Genomic DNA, 22,500 nt, shown 5'->3' with positions numbered 1-22,500 from the left:
AGCAAACGCCATTCCAACCAAGGCTTGATCCAAAAAACAACCATTGGGCAAAAGTAAACAAAATATATCTAAAAAATGAATAGACAGAAGAAAACACTCAACTCATACTGGACTGTCCTCCTTCTTTTTCTGTAATCCAAACAAAGCAAAGTCACCCAAACAGGTGAAAATGGACAGTCACCCAGCACTATACAGAGCCTGCATAAGCTATATCATTTCCACACCAGTATGTTTGTGGTATGAACACTTAATAGATATGAGTTCCATAGAAAGGCGGAGAGTAGGCTACAGTAGTTGATATTGGGCCTGTGTTACAGTACTCGGTATGGGGCCTGTGTTTGCCCTCTCTGCCTGCCTGTGAGTGGATGAAAGGCCCAGTGCTGTTGCCTGGTAATTGGGTCTGATTTATAGGGATTCACAGCAGCAGTCACGAAGCCGGCTGAGAACTGGCCAAGGACCAACCACACTGCAGCCGTGGTGTCAATATCAGAGCGCCAGCCCCCTCCAGCCTACACTGCTTGGAGGGAGCTATGACACTGTTAATGTGTGTGTGTGCATGTGTGTGGGTTTGTGTGTGTGACACAGAATATAAGTTAGTGTGTGTATAGGTGTGAGTGAGCGTGTGCGAGGATGACTATGCAAGTGCGAAGTGCTGGGTGAATGCCTTTATATAGTGTTATGTGCTTGTATGTGTGCTTGTGTTAAGCTTCACTGTGAAAGCCTAGTTACACTACTAAAACATAAGCAATTGATTTGTAGTGACGCGGGGAAAAATCCATACAGTTAAATATCGCAATATTATTTTGGATGACATCATATCGATATTTTTCTAGGCAGCGTTAGCTAGCACTAGTCGGCTGTACCTGTGCCAAAACTCTGGTATTGTTCATCCTATAGCTTGTTCTATAGCTTGTTCTATAGCTTCTCTTTTAAATAGTGAGCCACCCTGTTTTCACCACTTTTATTTCCATGACTGATCAAATCTAATTTTGTCCTGCTCTCTCTTGTCCCTCTGCAGCAGACAGAGTGCCTTGTAAAAAATATTCTTACCCCTTGGATTTCGTCCCATGTTATTGTGTTACAATGTGGGATTTGAGGTCAACAATCTACACCAAATACTCTGTAATGTCAAAGTCGAAGAATTATTATATATATTTTTTTTAGAGATTGATAGAAATTAAATAACTGAAATATAGTTGTTGCCTAAGTATTCAGCTCCCTGAGTCAATACATGTTATGAATACCTTCGGCAGTGATTCCAGCTGTGCCTCTTCTTGGGTAAGTCTCTAAGAGCTTTACACACCTGGATTGTGCAATATTATCCCATTATTATTTTCAGAATTCTTCAAGCTCTGTCAAGATGTTGTGGATATCTTGGCAAGACATTTTCAAGTCTTGCCATAGATTGTCAAGCAGATATATGTCGAAACTGTAACGTGGCCATTCAGATTCCTTCCTGTCCTGCAGCTCAGGTCAGAAGGACGACTGTAATCTTTGATGTGTCTGGGTGATTTAATACATCATCCGCAGCATAATTATTAACTTGACCATGCTCAATGTCTGATTTGTTATTGTTACTCATCTACCAATCACTGCCTTTCTTCATGGTGCTTTCATAAAATCTCCCTGGTCTTTATAGTTGAATCTGTGCTTGAAATTCAATACTTAACTGAGGGACCTGACAGATGTTGTATGGATGGGGGACAGAGGAAGGGTTAGTCATTCAAAAATGATGTCGACCCCTATTATATCACATGAGTGAGCTCATGTAACTTATGTGATTTAGTAGGCCAAATGTTACTCCCTAACTCATTTAGGCTTGCCGAAAAAAAGATTGATTGATTTAATTGTCAAGATTTTGTCAACAATTTTAATCCCACTTTGTAACACAACATTTTTTTGCAAGGCACTGAAAAGCAAGCAATATGTTTGGAAAATCAAATCGCATAGGAAAAAAAAAATGAATAAACAGTATCGAATCGCAATGCATATAGAATTGTGAGAATCGCAATACATTTCGCATCAGCAACTACAGATCCTTCAGAAAGTATTCACACCCCTCCACATGTTGTTGTGTTGCAGCCTGAATTTAAAATACATTACATTTAGGTTTTGTGTCACTGGCCTACCCACAACACCCCATAATGTCAAAGTGGAATGATGTTTTCAGACAATTTGACAAACTAATAAGAAATGAAAATCTGAAATGTCTTGAGTCAATAAGTATTCAACACCTTTGTTAAGGCAAGCCTAAATACATTCAGGAGTAAAACAAATCTTACCAAGTCACATAATACGTTGCATAATACGTTGCATACGTCACTCATACGTCACTCTGTGTGGAAATAAGTGTTTAACATGATTTTTGAATGACTAATCTCTGTACCTCACACATTCAATTAAGGTTAAGGTCCCTCAGTCGAAGCAATGAATTTCAAACACAGATTCAACCACAAAGACCAAGGAGGGCTTCTATTGGTAGATGGGTAAAAAAAAAAAAAAAAAGATGACTTTGAATATTCATTTGAACATGGTGAAGTTATTAATTACACTTTGGATGGTGTAACAATTACAACCAGTCATTACAAAGTTACAGGCATCCTTCCGAACTCAGTTCAGGGAGAGGAAGGAAACCACTCAGGGATTTCAACACGAGGCCAATGGTGACTTTAAAACAGTTACAGAGTTGAATGGCTGTGATAGGAGAAAACTGAGGATGGATCAACAACATTGTAGTTACTCCACAATACCAACCTAAATGACAGAGTGAAAAGAAGGAAGCTTGTGCAGAATAAGGCACTAAAGTAAACTGATTTTTTTTTTTTTAATAAATAAATTAAAAATAAAATTAAAAAATAAATAAATAAGCTTTATGTCCTACAAAGGGTTATATTTGGGGAAAATCCAACACAACACATCACTGAGTAACACTTCATATTTGGTGGCTGCATTAGGTTATGGGTAACCTTGTCATAAGCAAGGACTAGGGAGTTTTTGTCAGGATAGAAATGAATGGAATATAGCTAAGCTTGCCTAGATAAATAAAGGTTAAATAAATAAATTAGTATTGGCTAAATCCTAGAAGAAAACCTGGTTCAGTCTGCTTTCCAACAGACAGAGACAAATTCACCTTTCAGCAGGACAATAATCTAAAACACAAGGCCAAATAAACTCTGGAGTTGCTTACCGACGAACGTGAATTTTCATGACTGGCCTAGTTACAGTTTTGACTTAAAACGGCTTGAAAATCTATGGCAAGACTTGAAAATGGCTGTCTAGCAATGATCAACTGTAATGTTCTTTGTCTGCTGTTAGAAGAGAGGCAGACCGAAATGCAGTGTGTAGGTTACTCATGACCTTTAATAAAGATAAAGCGGTACATGAAATAATTGAAAATACAAAAACAACAAACAAGTGAAACAAATTACAGCCTATCTGGTGACTAACACAAAGACAGGTACAATCGCCCACGAAATACAACGCGCACTCAGGCTGCCTAAATACGGTTCCCAATCCGAGACAACGAGAATCAGCTGACTCCAATTAGGAATCGCCTCAGGCAGCCAAGCCTAACTAGACACACCCCTACTAATACACACTCCTAATTAATACAAACCCCAATACGAAATACAACATAAACCCATGTCACACCCTGGCCTACCCAAACATATAACAAAAACACAAGATACAATGACCAAGGCGTGACAGAACCCCCCCCCCCCTAAGGTGCGGACTCCGGGACGCACCTCAAGAGCATAGGGAGGGTCCGGGTGGGCGTCTGTCCATGGTGGCGGTTCTGGCTCGGGACGTGGACCCCACTCCATAAATGTCCTAGTTCCTCCCCTTCGCGTCCTAGGATAATCCACCTTCTCCGCCGACCATGGCCTAATAGTCCTCACCCTGACCCCCACATAACTGAGGGGCAGCTCGGGACAGAGGGGCAGCTCAGGACAGAGGGGCAGCTCGGGACAGAGGGGCAGCTCGGGACAGAGGGGCAGCTCGGGACAGAGGGGCAACTCGGGATAGAGGGGCAACTCGGGATAGAGGGGCAACTCAGGATAGAGGGGCAACTCAGGATAGAGGGGCAACTCAGGACAGCGGGGCAGCCCGGGACAGAGGGGCAGCCCGGGACCGAAGCAGCCCGGTACTGAGGGGAAGCCCGGTACTGAGGGGAAGCCCGGTACTGAGGGGAAGCCCGGTACTGAGGGGAAGCTCGGTACTGAGAGGAAGCTCGGTACTGAGAGGAAGCTCGGTACTGAGAGGAAGCTCGGTACTGAGAGGGAGCCCAGTACTGAGAGGAAGCTCAGGCAGGTAGTAGGCTCCGGTAAATCCTGGCTGGCTGGTGGACCTGGATGATTAAGGTTGTCTGGCCGATCTAGAAGATCTTGGTAGACTGGCACTTCTGGCGGATCCTGGCAGACTGGCACTTCTGGTGGATCCTGGCAGACTGGTGACGCTGGGCCGACAGGAGACTCCGGCAGCACAGGAGAGGAGAAAGGCTCTGGCTGAGCTGAACAGGCAGGAGACTCCAACAGTGCAGGAGAGGAGAAAAGTTCTGGCTGCTCTGAACAGGCGAGGCGCACTGGACGCGCTGGGCCGACTGGTAGCACTGGTGGCGCTGGACAGACAGAAGACTCCGGCAGCGCCGGAGAGGAGAAAGGCTCTGGCTGCGCTAAACAGGCTAGAGACTCCGATAGCACAGGAGGGGAGAAAAGCACTGGCTGTGCTGAACAGGCGATGCGCACTGGACGCGCTGGGCCGACTGGGAGCACTGGTGGCGCTGGACAAACAGGAGACTCCGGCAGCGCAGGAGAGGAGAAAAGCTCTGGCTGCGCTAAACAGGCGAGGCGCACTGGAGGCCTGGTGCGTGGTGCTGGAACTGGTGGTACTGGCGCGAGGACACGCACAGGAAGCCTGGTGCGGGGAGCTGCTACCGGAGGACTGGTGTGTAGAGGTGGCTCTGGATAGACCGGACCGTGCAGGCGCACTGGAGCTCTAGAGCACCGAGCCTGCCCAAGCTTACCTGGCTCGATGCCCACTCTAGCCCGGCCAATAGGAAGGGCTGGTATGTGTCGCAGCTGGCTCTGCACCCGCACTGGAAACACCGTGCGCTCCATAGCATAACACGGTGCCTGCCCGGTCTCTCTAGCCCAACGGTGAGCACAGGGAGTATGCGCAGGTTTCCTACCTGGCATAACTATTCTCCCTTTTAGCCCCCACCCAATATTTTTTGGGGGGTGACTTTCCGGTTTCCAACCGCGTCGCCGTGCTGCCTCCTCATACATACGCCTCTCCGCTTTAGCTGTCTCTATTTCCTCCTTGGGACGGCGATATTCTCCCGGCTGCTCCCAGGGTCCTTGACCGTCTAATTCCTCCTCCCATGTCCAAATCTCCAAATGATGCATTCTCTCCCATTGCAACTGCTCTTCACGATTAACAGGGAGAGTAGGCTCAGGTCTGTTTCCTGACTCAGCCACTCTCTCTCTACGCTTTCCCCTGTTACCTTCAGTTTTCGCTCTGTATAGCAATGCTTTCCTTCTCGATTCCATCCGTGTATAGCCCTCTTCGCATTGCTGTAGGGAATCCCAGGCGGGCTCTTGCACTCGCTCTGGGTCGGCTGCCCACCTGTCGATTTCTTCCCACGTCGTATAATCCCTGCTTCTGCCGTCCATATCGTCCTCCTTTAGCTCCTGCCAGTTCACACGCTGCTCGGTCTGTGAATCGTGGTGGGTGATTCTGTAATGTTCTTCGTCTGCTGTTAGAAGAGAGGCAGACCGAAATGCAGCGTGTAGGTTACTCATGACCTTTAATAAAGATAAAGCGGTACATGAAATAATTGAAAATACAAAAACAACAAACAAGTGAAACAAATTACAGCCTATCTGGTGACTAACACAAAGACAGGTACAATCGCCCACGAAATACAACGCGCACTCAGGCTGCCTAAATACGGTTCCCAATCCGAGACAACGAGAATCAGCTATCTCCAATTAGGAATCGCCTCAGGCAGCCAAGCCTAACTAGACACACCCCTACTAATACACACTCCTAATTAATACAAACCCCAATACGAAATACAACATAAACCCATGTCACACCCTGGCCTACCCAAACATATAACAAAAACACAAGATACAATGACCAAGGCGTGACATCAACAACAAACTTGACAGAATTTTTGAAAGAATAATGTGCAAATATTGTACAATCCAGGTGTGGAAAGCTCTAAGAGAATTACCCAGAAAGACTCTGTAAGACAGCTGTAATCATTGCCAAATATGATTCTAAACAGGGGTGTGAATACCTATGTAAATGAGACATTTCTGTATTTCATATTCAGTAAATGTCTAAAAACATGTTTTCACTTTGTCAATTATGGGGTATTTTGTGTAGATAGGTGAAGAAAACAATTCAGACTTAGAATTCAGGCTATAACACAACATGTTGAATAAGTCAAGGGGTATGAATACTTTCTGAAGGCTCTAGAAGTATCGTGATAATATCATATTGTGATGTCCCTGGAAATTCCTAGCCCATTTGTTATGATGACTCACAAGACAAGCCGAATAATCATGTACACAGCCAGTATCTTTACAGCAAGTACACAGTTGAAGTCGGAAGTTTACATACACTTTAGCCAAATACATTTAAATACCTGACATTTAATCCTCGTAACAATTCCCTGTCTTAGGTCAGTTAGGATCAACACTTTATTTTAAGAATATGAAATATCAAAATAATAGTGGAGAGAATGATTTATTTCAGCTTTTGTTTCTTTTGTCACATTCCCAGTGGGTCAGAAGTTTACAAACACTCAATTAGTATTTGGTAGCATTGCCTTCAAATTATTTAACTTGGGTCAAACATTTCAGGTAGCCTTCCACAAGCTTCCCACAATAAGTTGGGTGATTTTTGGCCCATTCCTCCTGACAGAGCTGGTGTAAAAGAGTCAGGATTGTAGGGATACTTGTTCGCACATGTGCTTGCTCACACATGAGTTTTAAGTTCTGTCCACACATTTTCTATAGGATTGAGGTAAAGGCTTTGTGATGGCCACTCCAATACCTTGACTTTGTTGTCCTTAAACCATTTTTGGCACAACTTCGGAAGTATGCTTTGGGTCATTGTCCATTTGGAAGACCCATTTGTGACCAAGCTTAAACTTCCTGACTGATGTCCTGAGATGTTTCTTCAATATATCTTCATAATTTTCCTGCCTCATGGTGCCATCTATTTTGTGAAGTGCACCAGTCCCTCCTGCAGCACAGCACCCCCACATCATGATGCTGCCACCCCCGTTCTTCACAGTTAGGATGGTGTTCATCAGCTTGCAAGCCTCCCCCTTTTTCCTCCAAACATAACGATGGTCATTATGGCCAAACAGTTCATTTTTGTTTCAACAGACCAGTGGACATTTCTCCAAAAAGTGCGACCATTGTCCCCATGTGCAGTTGCAAACCGTAGTCCGGCTTTTTTACGGTGGTTTGGAGCAGTGGCTTCTTCCTTGCTGAGAGGCCTTTCAGGTTATGTCGATATAGGACTCGTTTTACTGTGGATATAGATCATTTGTACCGGTTTCCTCCAGCATCTTCACAAGGTCCTTGTTGTTCTGGGATTAATTTTCACTTTTCACACCAAAGTACGTTCATCTCTAGGAGACAGAACGCATCTCCTTCCTGAGCGGTATGACGGCTGCGTAGTCCCTTGATGTTTATACTTGCGTACTATTGTTTGTACAGATGAACGTGGTACCTTGACAATACTGTGCAGCTGTATTCATCAACCTGGCCAAGGCTTTCGACTCTGTCAATCACCAGATTCTTATCGGCAGACTCAACAGCCTTGGTTTCTCAAATGACTGCCTCGCCTGGTTCACCAACTACTTCTCAGACAGAGTTCAGTGTGTCAAATCGGAGGGCCTGTTGTCCGGACCTCTGGCAGTCTCTATGGGGGTGCCACAGTGTTCAATTCTCGGGCCAACTCTCTTCTCTTTATACATCAATGATGTCGCTCTAGCTACTGGTGATTCTCTGTTCCACCTCTACGCCGACGACACCATTCTGTATACTTCTGGCCCATCTGTGGTAACTAACCCACAGATGAGCTTCGATGCCGTACAACTCTCCTTCCGTGGCCTCCAACTGCTCTTAAATGTAAGTAAAACTAAATGCATGCTCTTCCACGGATCGCTGCCCACACCTGCCTGCCCATCCAGAATCACTACACTGAACGGTTCTGACCTAGAATATGTGGACAACTACAAATATCTAGGTGTCTGGTTAGACTGTAAACTCTCCTTTCAGACTCACATTAAGCATCTCCAATCCAAAATTAAATCTAGAATCGGCTTCCTATTTCGCAACAAAGCATCCTTCACTCATGCTGCCAAACATACCCTCGTAAAAGCCTCCAACACTCTACTCAGCAAACTGGATGCAGTCTATCACAGTGCCATCCGTTTTGTCACCAAAGCCCCATATACTACCCACCACTGCGACCTGTATGCTCTAGTTGGCTGGCCCTTGCTTCATATTCGTCGCCAAACCCACTGGCTCCAGGTCATCTATAATTCTTTGCTAGGTAAAGCCCCACCTTATCTGGTCACCATAGTAGCACCCACCCGTAGCACGCACTCCAGCAGGCATATTTCACTGGTCACCCCTAAAGCCAATTCCTTCTTTGGCCGCCTTTCCTTCCAGTTTTCTGCTGCCAATGACTGGAACGAACCGAAAAGATCACTGAAGCTGGAGACTCATATCTCCCTCACTAACTTTAAGCACCAGCTGTCAGAGCAGCTCACCGATCGCTGCACCTGTACATAGCCCATCCAACTACCTCATCCCCATACTGTTATTTATTTATTTTGCACATACTTGCACATTCATCTTCTGCACATCTATCACTCCAGTGTTTATTTGCTATATTGTAATTATATAGCCTACCTGGTTGTGGAAGTCTACAAATGTTTTTTTCTGAGGTTTTGGCTGATTTCTTTTGATTTTCCCATGATGTCAAGCAAAGAGGCACTGAGTTTGAAGGTAGCCCTTGAAATACATCCACAGGTATACTTCCAATTGACTCAAATTATGTCAATTAGCCTATCAGAAGCTTCTAAAGCCATGGCATCATTTTCTGGAATTTTTCAAGCTGTTTAAAGGCACAGTCAATTTAGCGTATGTCCACTTCTGCCCCACTGGAATTGTGATACAGTGAATTATAAGTGAAATAATCTGTCTGTAAACAATTGTTGGGGAAAAAATTAATTGTGTCATGCACAAAGTAGATGTCCTAACCGACTTGCCATACCTATAGTTTGTTAACAAGAAATGTGTGGATTGGTTGAATAACGAGTTTTAATGACCACAACCTGAGTGTATGTAAACTTCAGAATTCAACTGTATATCTGCCTAACACAAATTCCCATCTGCAAAGGGTTACTCAAAACCTAAACTTTAAGCATTTATTCTTGAACCATAGTGTCTTCAAGCAGAGGGATACAGAGTGTCCTCCCATCCACTTCCCTTGTCTCTCTCTCTCCCTTGGTAAACCCATAGCCAGAGGAGTGCATAGGAAAAGCATTTTCCACTGCCCTAGGGACTGATGCTATAGCCAATGTCTCCTATTAGGAAGCTAGACAGATCTCTATAGAGGGATGGAGAGAGAGAGAGATATATTGAGATAAAGCGAGAGTTCAGTAGACAAAAAAAAGAGAGAGAACAAGAGACAAAGAAAAAAAGAGAGAGCGAGAGAGAGCAAGAGAACAAGTTGCAGCAGTGCCTCCTTCCCACATCCCTCTGGACTTCCGGGTTTGCCTGTGGGCCTTCCATCCAGAGAAACAAAACAAAAGTGGGACTGGAATCTGGGATGCAGCAGCCACAGAGGACACCAGGCTATTTCTCAACATGTTGATTGGTCTGTCTCAGGTCTCTGTCGGTCTGAAGGTGAAGAAGACGGAGTGGCAGGCTGTAGTGTGAAAGACAGAGCTGGATATTGTGTTCTCTTTGTCAGGGCACGTGCCTTTCATATATGGAACCAAGGGGGTTACATATCGTCCGTCTTGGCCCCCCGGGGGAGGGAAAGTATGCAGAGCATGTCGTCTGTATGACAGAGCTGAGAACGTTGTAAATCTATAAATAAGTCTCACTGCAGAGTCAAAGGGACATTGTGTGTTAAGCGTATGATTGACTTTGAGTGTTGCTTTAATTATATGGTTTAATAATGTTATACATTATACTGTATTATCATTTTTATGTAGAGACAGATGGCAATTTACTTTGGGGGAAGGGTGGAGGGGGTCCAAAATAGGACAGGGTAGTGCTTTTTTCCCTGGTTTATATTTTGCAGATTATACTATATAATTTATTCCAACCGAGCCACATTTCCTCATCTGCCTCCCCTTTACCAAGGTGTTGAGGGGCGTCCCTTATGCACTACGCTTTTCCGTGTGTTAACTTTTACACTGCCACAGGTCAGTATAGTCTACCAGTCTAAGGGTCTATCCTGCCCCTCTAGCCACCATTCATAGTGACGATAGCGGTACAGTAGGTGGATCGTTTGTCCAGATCTGCAAAAGGCAAATCATATCACACATAAAAACACAACGGCGCAAAAGACCTGTGATTTGAATGTTTTATTCGATGTGGATCAGCTGTGGGCCTACTCAATGGTTTATAAGGTGTAGAAAGGCACAGCAGCAGGCCAGTCTGGCTGTATTCTTACTTCTGATACTGAATGCGCTGTCTGTTGCAGATCATCATTCTCCCAAGTCCTCCTATAATAATGTGGCCACATATGCTCCCGGCAGGCCCAGTTATTCAGGAAAGCTTAACACACACCGTGCCTCCTCTCCAATCCAAGCGGCTATTCCTTGCACACTTCAAATGCTTCAATATAGCCTAAATATTTATCATTGAACTTTTTCAAATTGGATTACCTTTTATATGTGGCATAAACAAAACCAGTCGCAATGTTTAAATCGGATTAAGCTACTTCAAAAGCCCCCTTATGCATGTACACACTCATCCAAAATACAATTTCAGCATCCTCAAAATGGCTTGATGTTAACCAGGTTTCCATCCAAACCTTTTATGCAGTAAAGAATGTCGGATGTCGCATGTCGGATGAGAAAATGTCAGGACATCATGGGAAAGCATGCAGTTTATTAAGCTACAGATGAAATAAGTTACGATGAACCTCACAGGGTGGTGAAAGTACACAGTCTTATTTTGGTGAATGATTATTGATGCTTAGCTGCCATTTGACAAATAAAAATAATCTTGCACTTTTGTCCATAATAATCTCATCATGTAGGAGGCTCTACCTGCACTGTTGGCTAAGAGCGCACACTGTTGGCTAAGAGCGCACACTGTTGGCTAAGAGCGCACATGCCAATACCAGAGTGGACACATTTGCTATATCTACGCAACATTTTGGCAAAACCATCAGTAGGCCTAGAGTTGAAAATGTAATGAAAACCCATTTTACTTGTATTTTTTATTCGGTACAGTGGGAATCTCACTTCCAAAGTCATTTTGATGTGCACTATGTATTTACGCACAGACTTTCTATCTGCAACAAGTCCATTTTAAGGAAACACAACTCTGATGGGGAAAAGGCCCAGGTTTACTCTTAACTGGTAATCGCCAGCATTTTTGGCCTCTACAGAAATGTGAATAAAAATGAGAGCAGGTCAAATGGTCCAGGAGAGGCTGTCTATCATAGCCTACACCCTGAATTCACACTTCAGCACCATTCTCTCACTCCTTGCCCACACATGTGCCTGCTGCTGAAGGTGGCCTTTTTCACTGGAGTAAAACAAAAGATAGAGGGAAAAGTGTATGCCTGTAGTTAAAAGCCTACAAGGGGAATTTAATATAAGTAACAACCAAATGCAGGCTACTGTGCATCTCCCTATTCAGGTAGGATGTGATTTTGGAACTTACATTTATATATAGTAAGTTGCTTTGGGTTGGCAGGTAGCCTAGTGGTTAGAGCGTTGGGCCAGTAACTGAAAGGTTGCTGGATCAAATCCCTGAGCTGACAAGGTAAAAATCTGTTGTTCTGCCCCTGAACAAGGCAGTTAACCCACTGTTCCCCTGTAGGCTGTCATTGTAAGGAAGAATTTGTTCTTAACTGACTTGCCTGGTTAAGTTCAAAATATTTGTAAACATTATTATTATTATTGTATACCATTGCTATTATTGTAAGCTTGTTTGTTATTTCGAAACCAGTTCTTTAAATATGCAAACCTGTGTCACGCCCTGACCATAGAGAGCCCTTGTTTCTCTATGGTGTAGTAGGTCGGGGCGTGACTAGGGGGTATTCTCGTTTATAATTTCTATGTTGTGTTCTAGTTTATATTTTCTATGTTGGTGTTTTGTATGATTCCCAATTAGAAGCAGCTGGTAATCATTGTCTCTAATTGGGGATCATATTTAAGTAGCTATTTTTCCCACCTGTGTTTGTGGGATATTGTTTTGTGTTTGTGCATGTGCACCACGTAGTCACAGTTAGTTGTTTGTTTATTGATATATTTTGTTTTGTTTAAGTTTCTCTTTAAATTAAATATGTGGAACTCAACATCCGCTGCGCCTTGGGTCCCGTTCTTACGGCAGCCGTGACAACCTGTTTTGTTTAATTCTGTTGAGACATTTTCATTGGCAAAATTACATTTGATGTATCTTTTTAGTTGTGTGCTCTGCTCCATATGTACTTTAACCTGTACTGCAGTGGGCTAAATCAGGGTGACAGAGTGTTTTCTTGGTAGTCTTAAACAAACTTACTTCGAAACCAAAGTATACAACTCACACAAATGGTTATGGGCAACAACAAAAAAGAACACTTGTCAGATATAGAGTTGAAATGTGTTCAATTTTGAGTTTGCTTCCAAATATTACACTATATATACATCACTAAAGACTGATTTATAAAAAAGACATTTGACATAGAAACACCAGATTTTTTTTGTATGGTTTTTAAAATTATGTTTATTAATTATGAAATTCTAGGAAAATATTTGTAACATTCCACCCATGAGGCCACTAGGTCATTTGACTACAAGAAAGGGCGACAATAGGTTATAAGTAGGTCTGCTGTAAAATAAATAACATTAGCCTATTTCTGTCATTTGTTTGGCATTTTTGGCATTTTTATTGTATTTATTTATTGGTAATTGCTGCAACATACTGTTTAAACCAGTTTGCAAGTGTTTTGTTTCATTCTGGCCAAATCAACTCTAATTCTGAGTTTGCCGCAATATATAGGCCTGTTCATACTTTCTCTATAAACAATAGCTTAACTTCTGATATTATCCCAATAAAGTTTAGAAACTTTTGTGGAGGTTTGGTGTGGTTATTACTAAGCATTGACAGTTGAGGTGAGGATGAATGTTTCAGGCCTACCAGAGTAACTCCTATAATCTAACAATATAATGGTCATATTTATACAAAATATTCTGATTGAAAATGTATGAATTAGCCTCCTTCTGTACATCTATATCTGTATAGCAGATTCAGTAGCCATCTCACATAAAGAAATGCATATTGGTGGCATCTCTATCTCTATGGGGTTAGGCCTAAGCTTCTGTTGCTTTATATAGGCTATATACTCTACCATTCAAAAGTTTGGGGTCACTTAGAAATGTCCTTGTATTTGAAAGAAAAGGAAAAGAATTGTCCAAATAGTCTAAAGGAGGCCAGTTTTATTGCTTCTTTAATCAGGACAACAGTTTTCAGGTGTGCTAACATAATTGCAAAAGGGTTTTATAATGATCAATTGGCCTTTTAAAATGATAAACTTGGATTAGCTAACACAACGTGCCATTGGAATACAGGAATGATGGTTGCTGATAATGGGCCTCTCTACGCCGATGTTCAGTTGAAGTCGGAAGTTAACATACACTTAGGTTGGAGTCATTAAAACTCGTCTTTCAACCACTCCACAAATTTCTTGTTAACAAACTATAGTTTTGGCAAGTCGGTTAGGACGTCTACTTTGTGCATGACACAAGTAATTTTTCTAACAATTGTTTACAGACAGATTATTTCACTTGGAATTCACTGTATCACAATTCCAGTGGATCAGAAGATTTCATACACTAAATTGACTGTCGTTAAACAGCTTGGAAAATTCCAGAAAATTATGTCATGCATTTAGAAGCTTCTGATAGGTTGACATCATTTGAGTCAATTGGACGTGTACCTGTGGATGTATTTCAAGGCCTACCTTCAAACTCAGTGCCTCTTTGCTTGACATCATGGGAAAATCTAAAGAAATCAGCCAAGACCTAAGAAAATAAATTGTAGACATCCACAAGTCTGGTTCATCCTTGGGATCAATTTCCAAATGGTTGAAGGTACCACGTTCATCTGTACAAACAATAGTACGAAAGTATAAAAACCATGGGACCACGCAGCCTCAGGAAGGAGACGCGTTCTGTCTCCTATAGATAAATGTACTTTGGTGAGAAAAGAGCAAATCAATCCCAGAACAACAGCAAAGGACATTGTGAAGATGCTGGAGGAAACAGGTACAAAAGTATCTATTCACAGTAAAAATTAGTCCTATATTGACATAACCTAAAAGACTGCTCAGCAAGGAAGAAGCCACTGCTCCAAAACTGCCATAAAAAAGCCAGACTATGGTTTGCAACTGCACATGGGGACAAAGATCATATTTTTTGGAGAAATGTGCTCTGGTCTGATGAAACAAACATCAGTCAGGAAGTTAAAGCTTGGTCGCAAATAGGTCTTCCAAATCAACAATGACCCCAAGCATACTTCCAAAGTTGTGGCAAAAGGAGTGGATTGGAGTGTCCACCACAAAGCCCTGACCTCAATTCTATAGAAAATTTGTGGGCAGAACTGAAAAAGCGTGTGCGAGCAAGGAGGCCTACAACCTGACTCTGTTACACCAGTTCTGTCAGAAGGAATGGGCCAAAATTCACCCAACTTATGTGGGAAGCTTGTGGAAGGCTACCCAAAATGTTTGACCCAAGCTATGTAAACTTCTGACCTACTGGGAATGTGATGAAAGAAATAAAAGCTGAAATATATCATTATTTCTACTATTATTCTGTCATTTCACATTCTTAAAATAAAGTGGTGATCCTAACTGACCTAAGACAGGGAATTTTTACACAGATTAAATGTCAGGAATTGTGAAAAACTGAGTTTATATGTGTTTGGCTAAGGTGTATGTAAACTTCCGACTTCAACTGTATAGTATTTTATGGACTGGAATTACGCCCCTCTTTCAAACCATAAAGCTGGGAGAGAACATGTGATGCTGATTCAGGACATGCGGCCTACAAAGTAACCATTATTAGCTAGCGAATTTTATTTTAATTTTGAAATATATTTATATATTTCCCCTAATGTTGTGCAAGGTGCATATCAGCCTATCTTCTCGTTTTCTCTATATTGTTGCTTCATTCCTAACTTACTTTCAGCAGTTAAATGAAATACTTTTTGTTGTCCTATCTTCAGCATTGTAATGAAATGCTTGAACAATATGTTTTTCTTGTTTCTCTTCACTAAGGTTGAATGGTTACGGTTCTGAACAAATAACTGCTATAGCCTACTGCCATCTAGCTTTCTCTCTTTGTTCAAACTCTCTGGCCCATGGAGCTTGCATCCCTCTTCAAATAGTCTATTCATATAAGAAATGCAACAACGAAAAATCCAGCAATCAATTATTGGGTTGCTTTTTCTGTGAGTCCAAGAGCCGAGTGTACAAAACATTAAGCACACCTGCTCTTTCCATGACATAGACTGACCAGGTAAACCGAGGTGAAAGTTATGATCCCCTATTGAGGTCACTTTTTAAATCTTGAGACAAATTGAGACATGGATTGTGTATGTGTGCCATTCAGAGGGTGAATAGGCAAGATGAAAGATTAAAGTGCCTTTGAACGGGGTATGGTAGTAGATGCCAGGCACACCAGGTTGTGTCAAGAACTGCAACGCTGTTGGGTTTTTCACACTCAACAGTTTCCCGTGTGTATCAAGAATGTCCCACAACCCAAAGGTCATCCAGCCAACTTGACACAACTGTGGGAAGCATTGGAGTCAACATGGACCAGCATCCCTGGATCCCACCCACCCCTGTAACTTTCTAGTTGATCTTTGATTTTATGCACTGAGATTAGTCTTGCATAACGAAAAGCACTTTGCAAATGGTGTAAATTATATGGGTATATTATTTCTGAGTATGTTTAGATGAGTACAAGATAGACAGGTGCATGGGGAGCAAGACATGTTGAAAACTACTGAAAATGTGAAAAAACTCAAACGTTTCAGGGGAATAACTAATAGGGCAGAGCGTGCCGTGACCCAAGCCAAAGTACAACTCGACAGGCGTAAATATTTGGTCTGATTTGTCATCATTACAGTTACAGCTGGCTCACCCGCGAGCGTGGGAGGAGAGTCTGCCGAGACTCCAGGTTCCAGAATTCCATCACCTCCAAAACTCTCGAAGCTAGTTCTTCCCGAGCTCTTTAACCTGTTGTTAAGAAACGGTCACAACACTCACAATCATATTAGCGCAAACACAATAAGAAAACAAATTGGCTGCCGGTTTATTAAGGCTTTTTTGATTTTCATTCCTGTGCAATTACGTCCAATTGAAACTGACTACATACGGAACAGTTGGTCTTATTCAATTGATTTATTCAATTTACTTCTGGTTACCGTAGCTTGGGTACACTCTGCTGCATTTTAATATATTGTGACTGATAGGATAAGTAGGTAGCTCTCGTTCGATTCTCCACAGTGTGCAGACTGAATGGGGTGGGGATGTTTGTGCAGATTGAATGGAGATTTTTTGCTGTGAAGGAACACTGCAGTGTTGCTGGGAGAGCAGGGTTCTCGTCTCATTCTCTCTCTCTCTTCCTCTCTCTCTCTAATTGGGAGTCACATTCTTCAGGAGTCAGTTGTTTTTCTCACAGGAAGCCCAAACACAAACAGAGGCGAGGGTGGGGGCGTGGCCCACTCCTGTGTGACCTCTCTCTCTCCCTCTCTCCCTCTCTCCCTCTCTCCCTCCCTCCCTCCCTCCCTCCCTCCCTTTCTCTCTGCCAATCCAGTCATGCACATGAGCCTGGCAACGTGCCCACCCTGCGCTGCTGCAGTCACACAAAGAACACACACACACACACACACACTCACACATTGTCAGAAACACACACACACATTGGGCTATCAGAAACACACACACACAACTTTCATGCACATGAGCACGTAGACATAATCACAAATGTCCAAATAGGTGATAGACCAACGCACTTCATGCATTAAAGTACAACATATACCTCCTCACTTATAACATGTCCTCTCCCATACACATGCATCCACTCACACAAGCAGATATACACAGAGCACTTATAGCTGCCAGTTCTATCCAGGTCCTTTTGGCTGCAGGCAGAGTAGCTGGGCTTGGCCTGGCCTGGGCGGAGGAGGAGAGTTATTGCTTATGTGCAGGGAGGGCTGGGAGGATAGGAGAGGGGGCCGCTCCCAACAGACCATTTGTTCTGCCGTTCTTCAGCCAAACAAATTTACGTCTCTCCTACAGAAGGTCAACTGTGCTCAAATTCATAAATAAGGGGGTAATTGGCGCAAGAGCGGTGGCGAAGCTCAAAGGCCACTACCGCCCGGCCCCAGAGTTACAGCCCACTGACCGATGGGGGAGGCACACTCACAAATACAAACACTGTGTCACACACACACACAAGAACACATGCAAACACTCACACACGGAGACCCAGACACACACACACACACACACTGACACAAGTGCACACACATCTATTGTAGATTTGCATATATAGTTGAATTTGAGTAATGCATGTATCATACAGTACCATGCTCATCATGCCATTTAAAAAAAAAACACATTTGCTAGGATATGCTATATTCAGCCTACGCAAGAGCCGGATCGACTCCCATCAAGCATTCCAAACACCCCCTGTGCTATGGGACTGTGTGTGGCTATACAAACCACAATATAGCTGAATCTATTTGCATCTGTGTGTGTGTGTATTGTGTGTGTGTGTGTGTCTGTGAGTGTGTGTACGTATCTGCGTCTGTCCCTGTGCGCGTGTGTGTGTTTATACGTACACACCTCTCTCTGTGTGTACAGCACAGTACATGCCCAGGCACACTGGTGTGCCTGGGCGAGATAGATAGAATGCGATAAAAAGGGGCCTAGCTGTCTGGTGTGTGTGTGTGTGTAGCCCCTATGTAACGAGCCCCTCTCTCTAATTAGGGCAGCACGAGCCAGTGAGGAGGAATTCCGATCCACAACACTGCTTTTCTCTGGCAGCCTCACTCACACATGCGTAGTACAGAGCCTGTGTGCTCCCTAACGCACATGAACGCATGCAGATCACCCAACACCTGTCTTGATTATGCAGTCTTTCTTTTCAACATCTGAAACATCCATACCATCTCTGGTATGCCATTTTAGGCCCCCAGGGAATCTTTTCCATGAGGCATCAATGACAAAAGCCAGACTGGATACTGGCACCAAGTGCCAGGCACTGCTATGGTGGATGCGCACAAATGATGACAAATCAGCGGGGAAACAATGACTGTTTCATTGTCCTTTATGGACTATTCCTCTAATAGGAACGCACATGTTATGAATGGTACTGTTTGCTAAAAGGTATGAATTCCTCTTCTGAACAAAAACAGACTAAGGTGCCCTCAAGTGGGCAGAATAGCAATATAGACTCACACCTGTGAGACATCACTAACATCGCTAGGAATTCAAATGTATGTTGTTTTTTTTAAGCCGGCAAATTCCAAATAAACTACTTCAATTTCCCAAACTGCAATTTCAACTCAACTAGCCCCAAAAGAAAGCAGAACATGTGTACCGCATCCAGAGCTAGAGGATGATGGGAGAACATTGGTGTTAGTCACAGAGCCTTGTGTTGCTTCAGGCCTCAGTATTCAAGAACCGTGGAACCATCCTCCTCCCTCATCCTTCCTCTTCCTCCCCCTCTCTATCCTCCTCCTCTCCCTCCTCCTACTCCTCCTCCTTTTTCCTGTTAAGAGCCACCGGGGAGCCGACGCAGTGTTGTGAGCAGAGTTTAGTAGGCCAAAGAAGACAATGTGCCAGATTCCAGCATCTTAAGCAACAAGCTGTCCCCTGTAGAATAATGTGTTACTCAACACAAACTCTCTACATCCCATCCCACCTCCTCACTAAGCATACTGCATTGTTTCGTCACAAATAGGCAAATATGTCGTGTGTATATCCCAATTGCGGAGAGAGTAATAATGCATGTAACCTATTGGAAAGCTTTTGAGCATATATAGTATGTTGATGAAGAGGGAAAACTAGTTCATGCATCTTAGTAAAGTTATTGCTGACAACATTCACAGAAGGTGAAATAAAATTCATCATTCTTTATTTAATTGAAACATTTTCTAACAATATAAAACGTACACATATCAAATGACAGCATACCGACGCACGCAAACATCAACGACATCATTCCTGCCCAGACCCACCTGCTCACCCCCCCGTCTCCAGCGCCCGCATCACTCTCTGCCACATGGCCTCAAACTGCACCGTGTTGTTTCTCTCCGTCGCCCACGCACTTTCAACATTTACATAATAAAGCATTTGACCTTGGTTGAGTTCCATTTTTTAAGTATGCATTTTTTTCAAGATGATTTAGGAAAAAAAGTATCATCCAACCCACATGAGAGAAGTTTGGACATGTGCAGTTCTGGGTTTATTGTATTGGCATCCCTTATGAGTTAGTGACCCTTCAAAAGAGACTCTCACAGTATGTTGGGGGAACGAGTGTTAGACTTCCCTGGGCAGGAAATCTATGCTGTCTATCCCCATGACCAACTGGAAAAAGATAAATGTTCTGAACTTCTTCCCAGCTCTCCCAAGTGGAGTTCAATCGGTGTGGGTTTGGAGCTTTTTCCAAGAGTGTCACAATTTGTGATAAATAACATGAGCCATACTGGGCAGCCGGCGAAAAAGAAGAAGAGTGTGAAATAAAAGAAACGAAGAGAGAGAGTGAGAGAGAGAGACGGAGACAATGTAGTACTCTTGTACATCAATGAAATAGGCTGGTGATAGAGACCCTTGCCAATGGGGGACGAATTCCAGTGTTTGAGTCCAGCCTTTGGTAGGTGGTGTGATTTATTAATGAGATAAGTCACTAGTGCTCTGGAATATGAGAGCGTAACGGTGTAAAATTTCCCCCCTGTCGCAGTGACTCAGGTCTGCCGTGCCCTCATCGGGGAAGAGGTGGATGCAAAACAAGGCAATGGTCGGGGAACTGGCGTATTTTTGGAGTGGAACATTTCACTCTGACAAGAGTCTGTAGTATGTATTTTTGTATTGTGGTTATTAGAAAAACAAAGGTATAAACACGTATTCAAATATAGATAGAGTACACCATGGGCTGCAATACACATCCAAAAGTTTATGTTATGAGCTCTAGTTTTACTTTCTAGGGTGAGAAACTTATATATATATATAACTTATATATATATATAAAGTATAAAAACAAGACTCCACATGTTTCCGTACATCCTTTTTGTATTGCCGACCTACAGTGTTCCATAAACCATGGTAAATTGTGGGGAGACATCAAATGTGAATTCAGCAGTGGTGGTCTGGTCTATTGTATCTGCTAAAGGGTTTCCGTTTATTTACCCTCCAATGGACTCTTTCCCTCAGACGCTAGTCACACGCTATTGTTGTGCGCTGTGTGGCCCTCCATTCTCTGTGTGAATGTGTCGGGACTGGCTCTGGAGGAACAGCGATCAGCCCATTGTCCTGCCACACAGATTACCACATGAACAGGAAGGTCCTTGGCGCTGACGGCCGCCGGCGGCAGGCCCTCCGCTAAATCCCCAAGACCGGAGACTCAAAGAGAGAGGAACGGCGGGACGGGGTCGGTTAACTACCCGCCAACGGACGATTAGCATGACAATAAGGCCCCACGCAGCCTTTTATATCTGTGTGACGCACGTGAGTCGGAGTCGAGAGATGCCACACAGAAAGCAGCAATCAGACACGGGGTGGCTTTCCTCTAGGTGAGGATGGAAGCTGGAAATGCATTATTAGTCAATTAAAGCCTGGTTCACGCCCCGCGGGGCACCCAGCCATCTTCTGCGCCGATCCCATTCGCCCCCGGACTATGTTGGAAGCCGCACCTTATTCCCTATATAGGGCACAACTTTTGACCAGGGCATAGAGATATGGTCAAAAGTAGTGCACTATGTAGGGAATAGGGTGCATTTGAAGTCTAAAATCCGGCCTCCAACATTTGGGGACACAGGCTTAGACAATACCAGGTGGAGGCGAGCATTGGGAAAGTCTACACAACTTTCTGAGAGAACGGAACTGCAGCCATATCGAACAGTGCTACTAGCCATTTGAGCTGTAAAGGTCTTAAACATTAATTTAAATGCTGCTATGTTTGTGTTAGTTCTACAAATCTCACTTGCCTCTCAACGTTTGTGTGAGTCTGGGGGTGTTGGCAAAAAAAAGAAGAAAAGCAGAAGACCAAATGGACAATAAATGATCTATTCTCCCACAAGGCAACGTTTTTTTTAAATTGTGCTTGATGAGAATGTGTCCAGTAAACTCAACAACATACCCAGATTAAAATGAATCCATAAGTCGCATAAATGGGATAGAGTCAGCTCCAAAAGTATTGGGACAGAGACCAATTTTAATTGTTGTTTTGGCACTTTGCTCTGTGCACTTTGGATTTGCTAAGATACAATGGGTTGGCAGGTAGACTAGTGGTTAGAGTGTTGGACTAGTAACCGCAAGGTTGCAAGATCAAATCCCTGGGCTGACAAGGTAAAAATCTGTTGTTACGCCCATGAACAGTTAACCCACTGTTCCTAGTCTGTCATTGAAAATAAGATTTTGTTCTTAACTGACTTGCCTAGTTAAGTAAAAAAAAAAAAAAGACTATGAGGTTAAAGTGCAGACTGTTAGATTTAATTAGAGGGTATTTTCAACCATACTGTTTAGAATTTACAGCATTGTTTGTACATAAAACTCCCCCCCCCCCCCCACAGACACGCGCACGCACACACACACGGATGCTGGCACATGTTGAATCCAATGCTTCCCACAGTTGTGTCAAGTTGGCTGGATGTTGTTTGGGTGGTGGACCATTCTTCATACACACGGGAAACTGTTGAGCATGAAAAAACCCAGCAACAGCAGCGTTGCAGTTCTTGTCACAAACCAGTGCGCCTGGCACCTACGTCCATACCCCGTTCAAAGGCACTTTAATCTTTTGTCTTTGCCCGTTTCCCCTCTGAATGACACACACACACACAATGTCTCAAAGCTTTAAAATCCTTATTTAACCTGTCACCTCCACATCATCTACACTGATTGAAGTTGGTTTAACAGGTGACATCAATAAGGGATGATAGCTTTCACCTGGATTCACCTGGCCAGTCTATGTCATTGAAAGAGTATAGTCAGTGTATACGTGTATTCAAGTAC

The 22,500-nt window shown here is 43.2% G+C and overlaps 1 protein-coding gene across 2 annotated transcripts in view; it reads right to left on the bottom strand.

The window, feature by feature from the left end:
* The window catches only part of LOC124012853 (RNA-binding motif, single-stranded-interacting protein 3-like), a 265,610-nt gene that overhangs the window by 211,842 nt on the left and 31,268 nt on the right, over positions 1–22,500 (bottom strand). The window contains exon 1 of one of the 2 annotated variants that reach the window (XM_046326858.1): positions 1,245–1,447. The exons of the other annotated variant lie outside the window; for it this stretch is intronic. The gene's annotated coding sequence lies outside the window, so the exon portion shown is untranslated. Of the gene's footprint in view, positions 1–1,244; positions 1,448–22,500 lie in introns of those variants that run through there. 2 annotated transcript variants of the gene reach the window in all.

This window comes from Oncorhynchus gorbuscha, linkage group LG24, assembly GCF_021184085.1.
Source record: "Oncorhynchus gorbuscha isolate QuinsamMale2020 ecotype Even-year linkage group LG24, OgorEven_v1.0, whole genome shotgun sequence".
Classification (NCBI taxonomy): Eukaryota; Metazoa; Chordata; class Actinopteri; order Salmoniformes; family Salmonidae; genus Oncorhynchus; species Oncorhynchus gorbuscha.
The sequence above is the reverse complement of the archived record's forward strand: the minus strand, read 5'-3'. Positions and strand labels throughout refer to the sequence as shown.